General features: G+C 43.1%; 1 protein-coding gene across 1 annotated transcript in view; it reads left to right on the plus strand.

The window, feature by feature from the left end:
* The window catches only part of LOC144791747 (phospholipid scramblase 2-like), a 564,324-nt gene that overhangs the window by 168,635 nt on the left and 380,747 nt on the right, over positions 1–14,942 (plus strand). The gene's annotated exons all lie outside the window — the stretch shown is intronic.

Raw genomic sequence — 14,942 nt, forward strand, 5'->3', positions numbered from 1 at the left:
TTTGCACGAAACTTGGCAAAATTGTAGGGACTGGTAGCCCGATGTGCCTTTTGTAGGTCTCAATATATGTGCTCCAGTGGATTTTGAGAAATTAACGTTTAAAAAAAGATATATATCTTTAACAGCGGACCTGGCAGCGTCCCAGGACGCGTACTTTACGCGCAACGGAGCTTTGTGAAGCGAAGCTGATTGGTTCTCCGGCGTCTGTCAACATTCCAAAAAGTCCGTAGCGGCCGCCATCTTGTCTCTCGGTAGGATCGAGAGACAAGAGGAGGTCAAAACAAAGGGGGAAATAACTATAAGGGGGCATAGTAGATCCTCCCTGACCCCCTAGGTTTGATGTGGAGGTTTTAAAAGGGCCCCGCGGGGCAAAAAAAATAAATAATAATAATAATCGAACGGCTGAATGGATTTGCACGAAACTTGGCTATATATTAGGGACTGGTAGCCCGATGTGCCTTTGCTAGGTCTCAATATATGTGCTCCAGTGGATTTTGAGAAATTAACGTTCAAAAAAAGATATATATCTGTAACAGCGCTCCGCTTCGCGTAACGGAGGTTTGCGAAGCTGATTGGTCATTCTGTCACTGGGCTATAGTTGGGCTACATCTGGCTGATATTTGGGCTACATTTGTTTTTTTGTGTGTCTGGCGGCCATCTTTGGGCTACATTGGGCTACATTGGGCTTCATTGGGCTACATTGGGCTACATTTGGGCTCCAACATATATATAGGCCAATGTAGCCCAATATATATTTTTCAAAGTTAATTTTCGTAAAAACCACTGGAGCATATATCTTGAGACATAGCAAAGGCACATCGGGCTACCAGTCCCTACAATTTTGCCAAGTTTCGTGGAAATCTATTCAGCCGTTCGAGCTAAAAGTGAGTCCAACCGCCCTATGGAAATGAAGGAAATGAATGGGTAATTTGTAATTAGCAAATAGCTCATCGCAAACTAGGAATGGTAAAGAATCGCTATTTATTCCTTAAAGTTCGCTATTTAGGAAATGCAAAAAACTTTGATGATACATATGGCGGTTCATCTCTAACAAGATAAGAAGCATAGGGATACATTTATGATGACTGGCGCATCACCAGGGATGTGTTAGTCATTCTGTGCCGCTGTTCCGTCACCTATGGTGTGCTGCATTTACAATGCGGCGCATCATGGGGCAAAAACAGCACAGATGCGTGATGTATCTGTGCCGTAAAGGTGGCGCATTGCTGGAGTTGTATCGCAAGTGTGATGAAGCTCCAGCAAGGGTCGGGGGTGCCCCTGTCGCAGGGTTTCTGTTCTCACACAGAACTGTGGACAGAGGATTGGAACCTCGGCGAATTAGGGTGTCCCAAAACTCACGTTAGTAATCAAAAACTCCTTAGCAAGCTAGGTACAGTGTCACATTGGATATAACAAACTCTCAATGTTTAGACAATCCAGAATATGAACTTATAGTACCTCAGGATACGTGGAACTCATGAACAGTCGGTCGTTATATATTTCTTAGAAACCAGAACATGGAGTTAAGAAGAACACATGTGTATTTGAAATGTTTATTTATTAATGCCGTCTTCTCAGGCGTAGTATGTTAGATAATAGAAGTACACATATTATCAGTAGCAAAATTACCAGCATAGTTACTAGTACATAAAAAGCGAATGGTGATAGTATGTTAACATGCTGTAAATGAATAAGAGTTAGCAACACTTATAAGCAGCCGCGGGCCGTGGAGGGAGTTACGGTGAGGCAGGGAGGCGGGGAGGGGGAGAAGCAGGGTGGAGAATACAAGTACACATATTATCAGTAGCAAAATTACCAGCATAGTTACTAGTACATAAAAAGCGAATGGTGACAGTATGTTAACATGCTGTAAATGAATAAGAGTTAGCAACACTTATAAGCAGCCGCGGGCCGTGGAGGGAGTTACGGTGGGGCAGGGAGGCGGGGAGGGGGAGGGGCAAGGTAGAGAGGGCTCCACCCTGCTTCTCCCCCTCCCCGCCTCCCTGCCTCACCGTAACTCCCTCCACGGCCCGCGGCTGCTTATATCTCACCCTCCCTAATACACATATTATATTATTTGCTAAGAAGGTCTCTTTGTGTTGGTTTAGGGCGTGCCCATACTTTAGTGTCTTAGATTTGAAGGAATCACATCAGCATACACCAGCTCTCTCTTCATGTGAACCGCATCAACTGTTGTGTATGTGTGTTCGGCAAAGCAATATAAAACCCGCCTCATGCCCAGAATTGCCAGAAGTTGCACTTATGTTATGAGTATGAAGTCGTGGAGATCAGACCTCATAACAATTCTGTATCGTGTTGTTCTTGAAACTTTAGCACTCGCTGTACAGATATAGTTTAACAAGCAAAGCAGATAGTAGAGCAATAACATATTATTCTCATGTAAACCACGATGAACTACTAGGTGGAAAGCTAAAGCAACAACTAAGTGTCGTGTGCAGAAGTTGCAAAAAAGGAAAAATGGCGTTTAAACCGGTAATGAGCCCATGCTAACTTAACACGGTGTAAAGATATCCAGGACCTAGATGACACCTCCCCATGATCCGGAAACGAACTGAATAAGATAATAGAAGTGCCATCTCATGAGAGCAGATTGCAAGTTTATATGTGGACGGTCCGCAAGGTAAAGCATTAAAAACTAGGAAAATTTAATGCTAAAGAAAAATAAAACAGCCAAGTACTTTATCGAGTCTTAAGCCAATAGGCAAGGTAAATAATAAAAACTTGACAAATAAGTCAATGAATTGTCAATGAAATGCTAGTACTCAGCATATCAAACATGAAAAAGGTCTATGACATAACTGTGTATGCAAAATAAGCTGCAACAGCCTCCAATAGGAAGTCACCGTCTTCATCCGAAAACAGTTCAGCCATCCAATTTAAAAGCGGAAAAGAACATACGTGCTCTCCCAGCACCGGATCCTCTATCACCATCAGAGGACAGCTCGGTGGGTTTTCCAGAAAGCTCTGTTCCAAGAAAGACTGTGCTGCCGCCAGTAAATTCCAGGGACCAAGTAGTCCATGCATCAATGCCACAGCCATAATCCTTTCGCCAGGACAAACCAACTCGTGAGTAATGATAGGAGTCATCAGCTGATTAAAGTCGACGTCAGGAGAAACCGGTCCGCAGAGACACAAATCAATGGCCCAATCGAAATCACAGGTCAGGCAGTGAAATACAGGCTGGACACAGGTGAAGTAGGAGAATCGAAAAGATAATCCATATGCCGTGCTTAATATCGCCAACGGCATTGTGCCATAATATTCTAGCATGCGATTGCGGAACAGTGTCAGCAGCTGCAGGGTGGGAGGTTGCATAGGAGGGACATCCATATTTAAAAATGTAAAAAAGCACAAGAGCGTCCGCTGGTAATGCAAGTAAAAATGCCAATCCACGAACCAGAGTGGAGAAAATAGAATGAAAGGAAGCAGGGATGACTCCAAAGATTTTCTCAAATGAAGTCACGAGACCACTGGTAACAACTTTAAAAAAGTGCGCCAGGGTCTTTGTGGAGGATGCGTTAAAGATAGTCGGAACCATCTTGCTGAAATTGAAAGGCAAATCTGAATTAAAAGTATTCCTTTTATCGTAACAGTAAGTGAACGGGTTATTTGCTGCAGAAATGTTCTATTTCCTCCCACACATGAACATAGGGAGTTTTCAATCTGGCCACAAATACCAACCTTGGGACAGATTTCAACGGCATGGCAAGAATAAGAGCTCTTTTGTCTCAGAGAGAGGTGGCCTTGAGTTCGGCCCGTGAAACTTTCGTGCTTCACATAGCGAACACCCGTACAGAGGTGCAGACCCTTTTCAATTAACTCAGAACAATCTTCATTATTGAGCATCAAATAACTACCATTTTCCAACAACTTGAACGTGGGGATGATAGCAGGAACTGGCGTGCCTTGCAACACGCAAGCCATATTTGGTCGGTGTTTGTTGCATGAGCCGTGTAACTGTATGTGCCTACACATTAGTGAATGATCTGGCGTCTCAGTGCATTCCTCTCCATTCAGATAAACTTCTTGATCATCTTTGAAACATCTGTATGTGTATGGAAGCGACCAGACCTCATGAAGAAAAGCACTACCTAAAGGTTCATAACGACCTATTGGTATATATTTCATACAATTTGAAAACTTATATAAAGCAAAAGGCAGCGTTATTAAACCGTGGATAAGGCACGTTGCCAAAAAACCCGCAATCCTCTGCTGATGATGTCACTGAGCATGTCATGAATGATGTAATATGTGACATCATCAGCAGTGGATTACGGGTAATAGTATCTCTAGTTTACTCCCCTATAGCTGTCTTTCTTTTAACATAAGTGTCTGTTTCCTTCCCTTATACTTACTGTTTTTGGTTCGCTTCTAGTTCGCGTACCGGCGAGCGAACTGGGAAGCGAACTAAGAGAAATAGAGGTTGGCACTGTTCCAAATATTGTACCAATTTTTTAATAACGGGGAGGTAGTTCTGAAAAGAACTTTTTTTTAATTGTTTTTGTTGTTTTATATTTTTTTTATTATTTTTCGGAACATTTTTTTACTTTTTTTGAATTTTTCTGAAGTTTTATTTTTTTTGGGTTTTTCTTGGAGGGGGCAATGAAAACGATTCATTGTAAAGGGCTCAACAGGAGCAACAAAACAAAAAAAGAAGTATTTATTATTTTGGGCGTTTCGTACAAACTTGCATATGATAGTCAATAGCTCTGTTGATCAGAGTGATGCTTTTTTCTCCGTAGGAAATGAATCCATCGCAAAATACGCAGGTGTGTTTTACTTCACCAAATTTCATTTGTATATTTGGCACCATCTCCCTGCCCTCTGGTCCCGTTACTTCCGGTACAACAGATCTTCTGGCCATAATAGGGAGATTATCTAGGTCGTTCCGAAACTGTGCAGCACTGTAGTTGTTAGGATGCCACCTAGTCATATGGCGATGCATTGTGTAGTTTCCGAAACTGTATTTTTTCTCGGTTCCTCTGGACAGTCTATCTTGACATATAAGGCAAGTTACGTATCTTGCATTTACTTTTTTCTGACCTTTGGGAATTTTAAAAAATTGCCAAATGAAGTTTTCTTTCCGGTGAGACGTCCTGGGCTGCTCAGGCAAAAACTGCCTCTCTTCGTGATCGTCGTCCTGTTCCTCTTCTTCTTCTTCTTGTTGAATTATAACTTGAGCAGGTGGTCCACTCTTCCTTGGATGTGGTGGAGGTGGTGGGGAAGCACCAGCTGAAGCTACTAAAGAAGCCATTGCTCAGTGATCACAAAGGGTCTTTCTCTCACAATGATGAAAGTCAGAGTGAGGAAAGAAGGAGGGATTTTCATCATTTGGGAAAAACAAGAGTTCTCAACCAATCAAAAGTGTTCATTTTAGATTATATGACCTAGTCTTACATCATTAGGAAACCAAAAGTGAAATGAACCAATGAAAAGTGTTATTACCAAGTCACATGACTTGCTGTGTTTACGTTAAGCGCTTTGCAGGGCCTCCCGGTTTGCTTCCAGAAACCTGCGCTTTGCGACTCGCTTCGCGTACCAGTTCGCTAACGTAGCACGTCATATGACGTATCACGCGACAACGTGAAACGTCATGCGGACGGGAGGCGTCACGATGTTGTTTTCTAACGCGGCACTTGCGGTAAAGAAACGTTTACCGGCTCGCGGTCTATTTCGCGGCATCAAGGTCAGCTAACGGGAAGCTTCCCGATTCGCGAAGCGGGAACGAAGAAAAAAAAATATTTAAAAAAAAAATTATTCATAAACATATAAAATATATTTTTGGATTTAAAGAAGAATACATTTTACAGCTACAGATATTAGCTGTTAAAAAACCAATGAAATTCACAGAAAAAACCATAGGTTATAGACCATATATAGTTAGGAATTAGCATTTACAAAACCTTGAAAATTCTCTGAAAAAACCATAGGTTATAGACCATATATAGTTAGGAATTAGCATTTAGAAAACCTTATTTTACTCACACAAAACCATTGAAATTCCATATATAGTTAGTTGCACTAACTATATATCGCGCACCCGCAATCCACTGCTGATGATGTCACATATTACATCATTCATGACATGGTCAGTGACATCACTGATGACATCACTGATGACATCTCAAATGACATCACTGATGACATCACTGATGACATCTCATTTGACATCAATGACCACATCACTGATGATATCATTCATGTGACAATACAATGCATCTCCTCACATTTTAATATAACCTCTGTTTCACCCAGTGTTAAAAAGAGAGTATAATTTTTGAAACCATTGACACACCAATACTAGTTACTACATACACACTCATTGATTGCTACGTCTACACACACCTTCACTCATTCACCCATACAATCATTCATACATACAATCACTCATCTTTACAACACTATCATATGCACTCATACACCTATACAGACACTCACAGTCTGCCACTCATCCATGGAGTTACTCACACACCTAGTCAGTCCTGTAAAGAATCAATGACACTTCCATTTTCTTGTCTATACAGTTAAACATAGAGCACCTTACATTTTCAAACATATACTAACACATACTTACCTTCTTATACAATCATTGATACAAGTACAGATTGATCTGCACAGAGTCACACACCTCCCAGCTAGCCACACACACACTCAGTCTCCCATACAAATACTTGGGCAATCAATCAATAACCCATATAGTTACTCATATAGCTACTGATCAACACATGCAGCAGTTTACAGAACAACAGACATAATGATGCACAAATTAAGACAGTTTAGTCACTAACCCATGCAGTCAGTGAGACACATTTAATCACTCACTCATACAGTCAGTCATGCACCTACTAAATCCTTCGTCCAGACACTTACACATCCACTCATTCTTCAATATGTAAGACATATTTAAACTTTATAGAAACAAAAAATCACTGGATGTTGTTATCAGTGATGTCACTGACCATGTCATGAATGATGTAATATGTGACATCATCAGCAGTGGATTGCGGGTGCGCGATATATAGTTAGTGCAACTAACTATATATGGAATTTCAATGGTTTTGTGTGAGTAAAATAAGGTTTTCTAAATGCTAATTCCTAACTATATATGGTCTATAACCTATGGTTTTTTCAGTGAATTTTCAAGGTTTTGTAAATGCTAATTCCTAACTATATATGGTCTATAACCTATGGTTTTTTCTGTGAATATATATATATATATATGTATATGTATATACAATCGTCACAGGTTGCCCCAAATGGAAGAGCCACATCAGGTAGGGCTTTTGTCAAAGACTTTACTTCACGGAGGTTGCACGCAGATTAACAGGAATGTCATCACAAGTAGCTGCCAGACGTGTTTCGAGTCGTAATCATTGGTGAAACATCCATAGAACAGGGCGCGATGTGCAACTCTTTCTTCACTTGTACCGCCTTAGGGGGAGTGGCCACTTCTCTGGCCTTGTGGTTATTGTAGTGCACATATATATTTGAGAGGCATTGCATTTTGGCCCATTCTTAGGTTTACCAGTGTTGGGAAATCTGTGAATGTGCCAAAATCCAAAGGTCAATGCATGAGTACCCCCAATCTCCATCCATGGAATGCCTCCCTAGGGCAGAGTAACGCGATGCAGCGATTTGCACTGCATTGCATTTACTCTAGCTTTATCAAGCCATGTAGGGTCATGTAAGATTGCCTTGTGTGGTTTGATAAAATTTATTTAGGAGTTGCGTTGGCCTAGTGACCCATTGCGTGGTAAAAGAGCAACACAACTTCATGATAAATATGGTCCTAAAAGCAGTGAGTCTTTGCAGGCAGGCTTCATTGTTTGTTTTATAATAGAGTACCCTACTTGCTATAAATAATGTTTCCATGTGAATCTAGCCTAGTTCAGTGTTCCGCTCATTGTGAGTAGCGATCATATCAGATGGTCAATGTCTAAGAGTACATATTTGCCAATGTCAGGAAGGAATGTATGATGTTACAACGCATACATTTACAATGCATGCACTTACAATGCAGTTTTTACCTCGCAACATCCACTACAATGCATTCCATTACATCGCATGATACTACATCGCATTTAAAAAACTACCTTTACAAAACATTCCATTACATTGCATACTACCTTTACAACGCATACCATTACTATGCATACATTGCATTAAGGTAAGTATTGGATAGTATAGGGGTAAAAATTGCTATTCTAACTCCAGGGGGTGCAACAGTAGGGTAAGTGTTGGATAGTGTAGGGGTAAAATGTACTATTCTAACTCCTCCAGGAGATGCAACAGTAGGGTAAGTGTTGGATAGTGTAGGGGTTAAAAATTACTATTCTATCTCCAATGGTATGCGTTGTAGTGTCATGCGTTGTAATGGTATACGTTGTAATGCCTGCGTTATAGTAAATGTAAATGTATTTATATAGCGCAAATCACCGACTCGGTATCTAAGCGCTTGCTTAGGGAACCCGTCCTGGTATTCCCCTGTGAGATACACTGGCAGGGTATCCACAAGGTGAAAGCCAGGCATCCCACCGCGAGGGGCGTAGTGGAGATTAAGCAAGCTATTGCCCAGAGTCGCAGAGTGTGACCCCGTGAGTTGAGTAGGCACCGGAGCGAGAATTATCGAGTCCGTGGAATTTTTTTGAGCCCGAGACCCGCCGAGGCGGGGAATCGAACCCTGGTCCACGGCCGATCTCAGCTTCCGGGTCTGCCGCCTCTAACCACTGGGCCACGCTACTCCACTAGTAGCATGCATTGTAAAGGATATTGCGATGTAATGCCTGCATTGTAAGTGTAGTGCGTTGTAAAGGTTGTTTCCCGTCAGGTAGTAATGTGTAAGACTGCCACAGGACTGATTATTGTGTACTACTTCACAGCTAAGGCATTGCATCTCCCACAAGAGTCAACTAAACCTAACTTTTCTTTGCATACTATAGCAGATGCTCATTACCGTCCCTGCAAGGTCTTGATGAAAGAACATTCAATCAACCAATCAATAATTTGTAAAGTGCACTACTCACCCGTGAGTGTCTCAAGGCGCTGAGGGGGGGGTGTGTGCTGCTACTGCTCGAACAGCCAGGTCTTGAGAAGTCTCCTGAGGGTCAGCAGGTCCTGGGTCTGTCGCAAGTGGATGGGAGGGTGTACCATGTCTTGGTTCCATTTAAGCCCAGCTGCTATCAGTTCGTTATCATGTCCATCTAACAAATAAATCTATTCTTCTTTGGGTTCATTGAGTGATAGTTGTGTTGGCAAATACTTACTTTTTACTCTTTACACAGGTTTAGAGGAAAGTTCAGAAATCAGAGCTTCTTATGTACAATGTATCACTCTTTGGCCTGCCTTCTTTCATTATGTTGGAGAGTACAATAGGAACTAAGGGGCATATTATCAAGGGCCTTATCGCCGCTTTAGCAGTACTTTTTCCCGCTAAAGCGGCGATAATTTTATCGCCCTATTAGCAAGGTGTCGCTAACAGCAGTTAGCGACCGTTTGTAGGCGATAGCGAGCGGTTTGGGGCCCGCTTTGCATGTCAGCGTTATTTATCGCTAATGACATGCAAAGTGGGCGTACTCAACCTATTAGCGACTGAAAGCAGTTGCTAACATCGCTATCGCCTATTATCAACGCAGGCACAGCAATAAAAAAAATGCGCTGAGCGCGAATATCGCCAAAAACGAAGGCCTGCTCTGACCACTTCTGAACCTGAATATCCAATGGGATTTGGATATTCAGGTTAAGACCCTATTGGTGTTAATGCCTGAATATCACTGGATTTCCAGCAATATTCACGCATTGAGTCGATATCTCCGAATATTTATCGCATTTGAGATAAACTTTGCTAATAGCACGTTATCTCTGCGATAAAATCCGGCGATGAGGGGCAATAAAAAAATAATGCTAAGCTCATTTAGCGATAAATATCGCTAGTTGTTGATAATATACCCCTAATTTCTTAAAGATGAGAGTGAGAGGGTGAGCTGGGAATCATCGGCTTGAGAGGTGGTGTTGATGTCATGGGTACTGATGATGTTTGCTAGTGGTGTGATGTAGATGTTGAAGAAGGATGGACTGAGGGAAGAGGATTGAGGGACGCTGCAGATGGTAGTGAAGGGAGGGAAACTGATTCTCCGGGTGTGACCCATGAGAACGGATGACATCCACCTGAGAGTGTAATTTCTGATTCTGTTCTGGCACAGTCGATCAATGAGTGTCTGGTGGGAGACAGTGTCAAAGGCTGCGGAGAGGTCAAGACGAATCAGGGTGACTGATTCTCCTCTGTCGACTAGGGGACTGCTGTTTTCACTTGCGGTCATCAGAGCTGTGGGAAGATTCCAGCAGGTTGTTTCTCGCCAGGTGTGTAAAGAGTTGGAGGTTCAGGGCCTTTTCCAGGGCTTTGGCAGGAAACTGAAGTAATGAGATGGGACAATAGTTCTGGAGCTAGCTGGGGTCTGCAGAGGGTTTATTGAGAAGAGGCCTCACCTCTGCATGTTTCCAGGCATTGGAACAGGTTGCTGTGGTGGTTGAGGTGTTGAGGATGGTGGTGAGCTGGTGGCTGAGTCGGTGGGTGCACCAGAGTAGATGGAGTTCATTAGAGTAATTGTGTTTAGTGTGCTGAGTTGTTCCCATGTGGTGAGCGTGTCATCAGCGCTAGTGGTGGATGGGCTGCTGAGGAGGTTGTTGAGTTGGGGATCAAAGTTTCTGTAGATGGTTGCTATTTTATTGGGAAGTGGTCAGTGAGGGTGTCACAGAATTCCTGTGAGGAGGGGATCGAGTTTTTTTGGTGGCTGATGGGCAGGAGAACTCTCTGATGATGAGTTCCCTGCTGTGGTAGGTATTGGCCTTGAACCAGTGTGTCAGAGCCTCTTATTTTGCTGCTTTGTTCTTGCACTAGTAGTTGTTGAGGACGATCTTGAACGTGGTTTGTTTGGTGTGATACAGGCTTTGAAGCTCTCTACTACCTGGTTCAGATTGGTGAGGATGTTGGGGTGTGTGATGCTGAGGGCATTAGTTCATTGGTGCTGAGTTATCATAGTCTAGCTGTGAAAGGGGGTGGTGCCGGGAGGTCAGTGAGGTGTACAATGGAGTGGTCTGACCAAGTGAGTTACGTGGAGTGGCTGTTATCTGATTCTGTTTATGGACATGAAGCTGGGGTACAGAGTGTGTCCTGATTTGTGTGTGGGGCCTGTGACCAGCTGCTAGAATCTGATGTTGTCCAGTCTTTCCAGGGGGTCATTGGAGTTGATGTCAGTGGGGTCATCCAGTTAGAAGTTGATGTCTTTCAGAAAGACGTAGGATTAATTGGTGAGCGAGGGATGATTTCCTGATGGCATATCTGAGGCTGGTTTGCAGTCTTGACAGTCTGTAACCAAGGGTGCTTTTGATAGTGGTTTTGTCATTTGGCGCAGAGCTAGAAGTTCATGCTTTCGATGATTGGCGTGGTTTTGTCAGTGGTGGTGGTGTAATTGATTGATTATTTGCATACAATTATAATGCCACCTCCATGTCTGTTGGTGCAGTAATGGTGTTTAACCTTGCAACCAGTGAGTATTGCAGTGGCAATGTCAAGGGCCAAGGTTGGAGTGCACCAGATCTCTGTAATGAAGGCCATGTGGGGGGCAAGGGAGGAGATGCTGTTCCAGACTTTGGTGGTGTGTTTGCAATCTGGCATTTATCAGGAGACAGCTGAGTTGTTCCAGGGATATCTCGGCTGCCAGAGCTGGCGTGGCACTGCTTACTTCAATGGCAGTCAGACCTGGGGTGGAAGTGAAGCAGATGCAGGAGAAAGGTCTCACTGTGAATTTTGGTGATGTGAGGCAGCAGTTTAGGGCACAGAGTTTCTGCGGTGGAGTATCTGTGGAAGTGTGATGGGCCAGGGTTTCTGGCGCTTTTGTTGTGCTAGCGGCACACCTGCTGTGTGTGTCCACTGCATGGCCTTGTAGCAGCCTCCATAAGTAGCGCTGGGAGGAGGGAGGGGATTACAGGGAGGTGGGGCAGGCAGGGAGTGGGGCCCGAACAGGAAAAATGCAGAAGCTGGAGGGGGAACGGGGCAGCGCATGAAGAGAGACAATGGATCAACAAGTTAACTCAATACCAGTAAAGACTGAGAAACAATTCAACTCATTAAAATACCTCAATAGCACAACAATTAGCAGCGTAACAAAAGGCAAATACTGAAAAAAGGGTAAAAGTGATGGGGAGGCAGCAGGATCAAGCCTGTGAGGTATCAGGTGGGAGGCGGGTAACTAGACACCTGCACTAAGCAGCAGGCAATAGAGAGGAGCACACAGACCAGGAGGTCAGCTGCTGTTCACAGAGATCATGCAGCCACCTCCATAAGTAGTGATGGAAGGAGGGAGGAGTTGACAGGAAGGAGGGGCAGGGAGGGAGGGAGGCCCAAGCTGCAAAACCCAGCAAGAAGGGGGACGAAGGGGTGCACAAAGAGAGACAATGGCACAACAAATTAACCCAATACCAGTAAACACTGTGAAACCTGTGAAACTAATTGAAATACCACAATAGCACAACAATGAGCAGAGTAACGAAAGGCAAATATTGACAAACAAGGCAGAGTAATGGCTATGTGGAGGCAGCAGAATGAAAACAGTGAGGTCTCAGGTGGGAGGCGAGTCTTTAGACAACTACACTAAGCAGCAAGAAGTGGGGAGCAGAACACAGACCCGTAGACAAGCTGCAGCTTATGACTTATCAAAGAGAGGTAAGTCATCTTCACATTTCTTTATACCATCATGTCAAATAATATAGGGATTAGTATTTGAGCCCAGACAAATAGCTAAGACCGAGCTAGGCTAATCGTGGGCAGAAACAGATTGGCATCTCAGAGGTAGGTAAAAGGCTTTGGTACCCAGTATTGTCCTCTGAAGATATTTTACAGTATTTTTTATGTATTGGGGTACCACTTAATAAAGGATCTTTTGTGGTTTACTTTAAGGTATTTTGCATTATAATCAACTGAATTACAGGTATTTATCCAGAGAAAATAATATTTAAGAACTCCCTCAAGATAGCCCCACTTGAGGTCGACTCCACCTTGGTAGTACTATCTCATCAGGGTGGGATAAGGTGGCCTATGATGAAGCACTCCTACCGTGATCGTGCAGGAAGTAACAGACGTCTCCGGCCACTGAGCCGCTGACCTCCAAATCCAGGAGGATCATCCACCCCACCACGAGGACACCGTTCCCATCCTCCACGAGGGCGCATTAGTTCCCCTCCCACCATTAAGGGGATTAACCCAAACCTTAATTTGCAACCCCTTGTTCTTGCCGCCCTATTTCGGCAATTAAGGCTACCTTTAGGCATAGTAAATATGTCCTGATGATGATACGCATATTGCTCCAAGCGGATCGAAACGCCGTCGACACTCTTGAAAAACCTTATACAAGCTAAATTATGTTTACTAAATGTGTAAAGGTTCATTTTTGTTGTACTCTGACATTATCATAATCCTAAGTGCAACTAACCCTAAGCTTTTGCCTAAAAGCCCCCTGTTTTTCTCCCCCTTATTTTATGTATCTATGTGATTAGTAGGGCACAGGCTTGTGCTCCACCTTGTGTATTCTTGTATAATATTCTTGTATAATACATTCGCAATTGATTTATAAGTAAATATCAGACCTCTGTCCGGCTGGATATGTCAAAACAAATATAGCTACGATTCTGTCTGTATTTTATTGTTCTCGACCTTCTTCTTTCCAAGGACCACTGTTGTCTAAAAGTAACTGTGATGAAGCAAGTCACATTACATGAGTGAGAATTCCTGGAATTGCTGGGATATAGAGAGGGAAATTAGGAACAGGCAGACAGAATCTCTTGAAGGGTACCAAAACATTTTAGTGCCGTCTAAACAGGAGAATATGTTACTCTGTGTTTAGAGATTGTATTAGAGGCGGATGTGGGACCTAGTACAGCCTTTTTTTCTGTTTTGGTAAAAATGATACATACACTCAGCACATACACTAACCTCACATGTGCTGCACAGTACTGCACTATCCCTGTTCTGTACCCTTCCGAGGCACACATACAACCAATGTAGAGTCACTACTCCTGAGCTGTGCTGTACTCTCCATCTACCTGATGAGACCAAGTGTGAGTTAAGCACCCTGCAGCAGAATTTTTAAAAAGGTAAGTAAGCCTATAGGCCTCACTCGAGTGACTCAGGGTAAAAAGGCACTGTTCACTACCATTGATTGCTACACGGTAGGATGCCACTACTGCATCTGTGCGGTTTAGCGCCTGTTAAAAAGCTGTTGCCTTCCACCACTATAATGGTAGCACTTTGGGTGCCCCCTGTGAGTCTATCAAAAGCGCAACCAAAAAGACAGGCCTATGTTATGGCGTATACGCATGATCCATGTTTGCTTCTGACTACAAAATAAGCAATAGGGGTCCAGACAACGCTACAGTTGTGGACTCAGGGCAGGGGGACAGACTTTTACCATGCAGAGGAATTTTCTGTCCCAACATGGAGGATAATGGAGGATACAGTAGGGAAAACAAATACTTTTCAGAGATGTTAATCATGGATTCAAAATATGGCAATTCTAGGTTTGATAAATACAATGTGGTTTTTCTAGCAATCTAGATTGAGATTTCTTGCACTTTGCTTTTTAGCACATCTAGAGTACACGTTTTCTGGTAGTTTGTGACAATTTCCATTTTTTTAATTGTGTACTTTATAGGACAATGGCTAACTATTATACTAGTTTGCTCTTTTAATGGCTTGGGAATAATTTGTCCTATATCTATTGTAACTCGTTTTGTTATTTTCTGTTTGTGCCGTTTGCCATTCTTTCAAGCTGTTGCTAACATTTTCCAACTCAGCATGGTTCCGGTTGAATCATTTGCTATCAGCTATGCAGCCCACTCTGGTTTCTGAGGTTGGTGTGGCTTCCATGGCT

The sequence above is a fragment of the Lissotriton helveticus genome, chromosome 11 (genome assembly GCF_964261635.1).
Source record: "Lissotriton helveticus chromosome 11, aLisHel1.1, whole genome shotgun sequence".
Taxonomy (NCBI): Eukaryota; Metazoa; Chordata; class Amphibia; order Caudata; family Salamandridae; genus Lissotriton; species Lissotriton helveticus.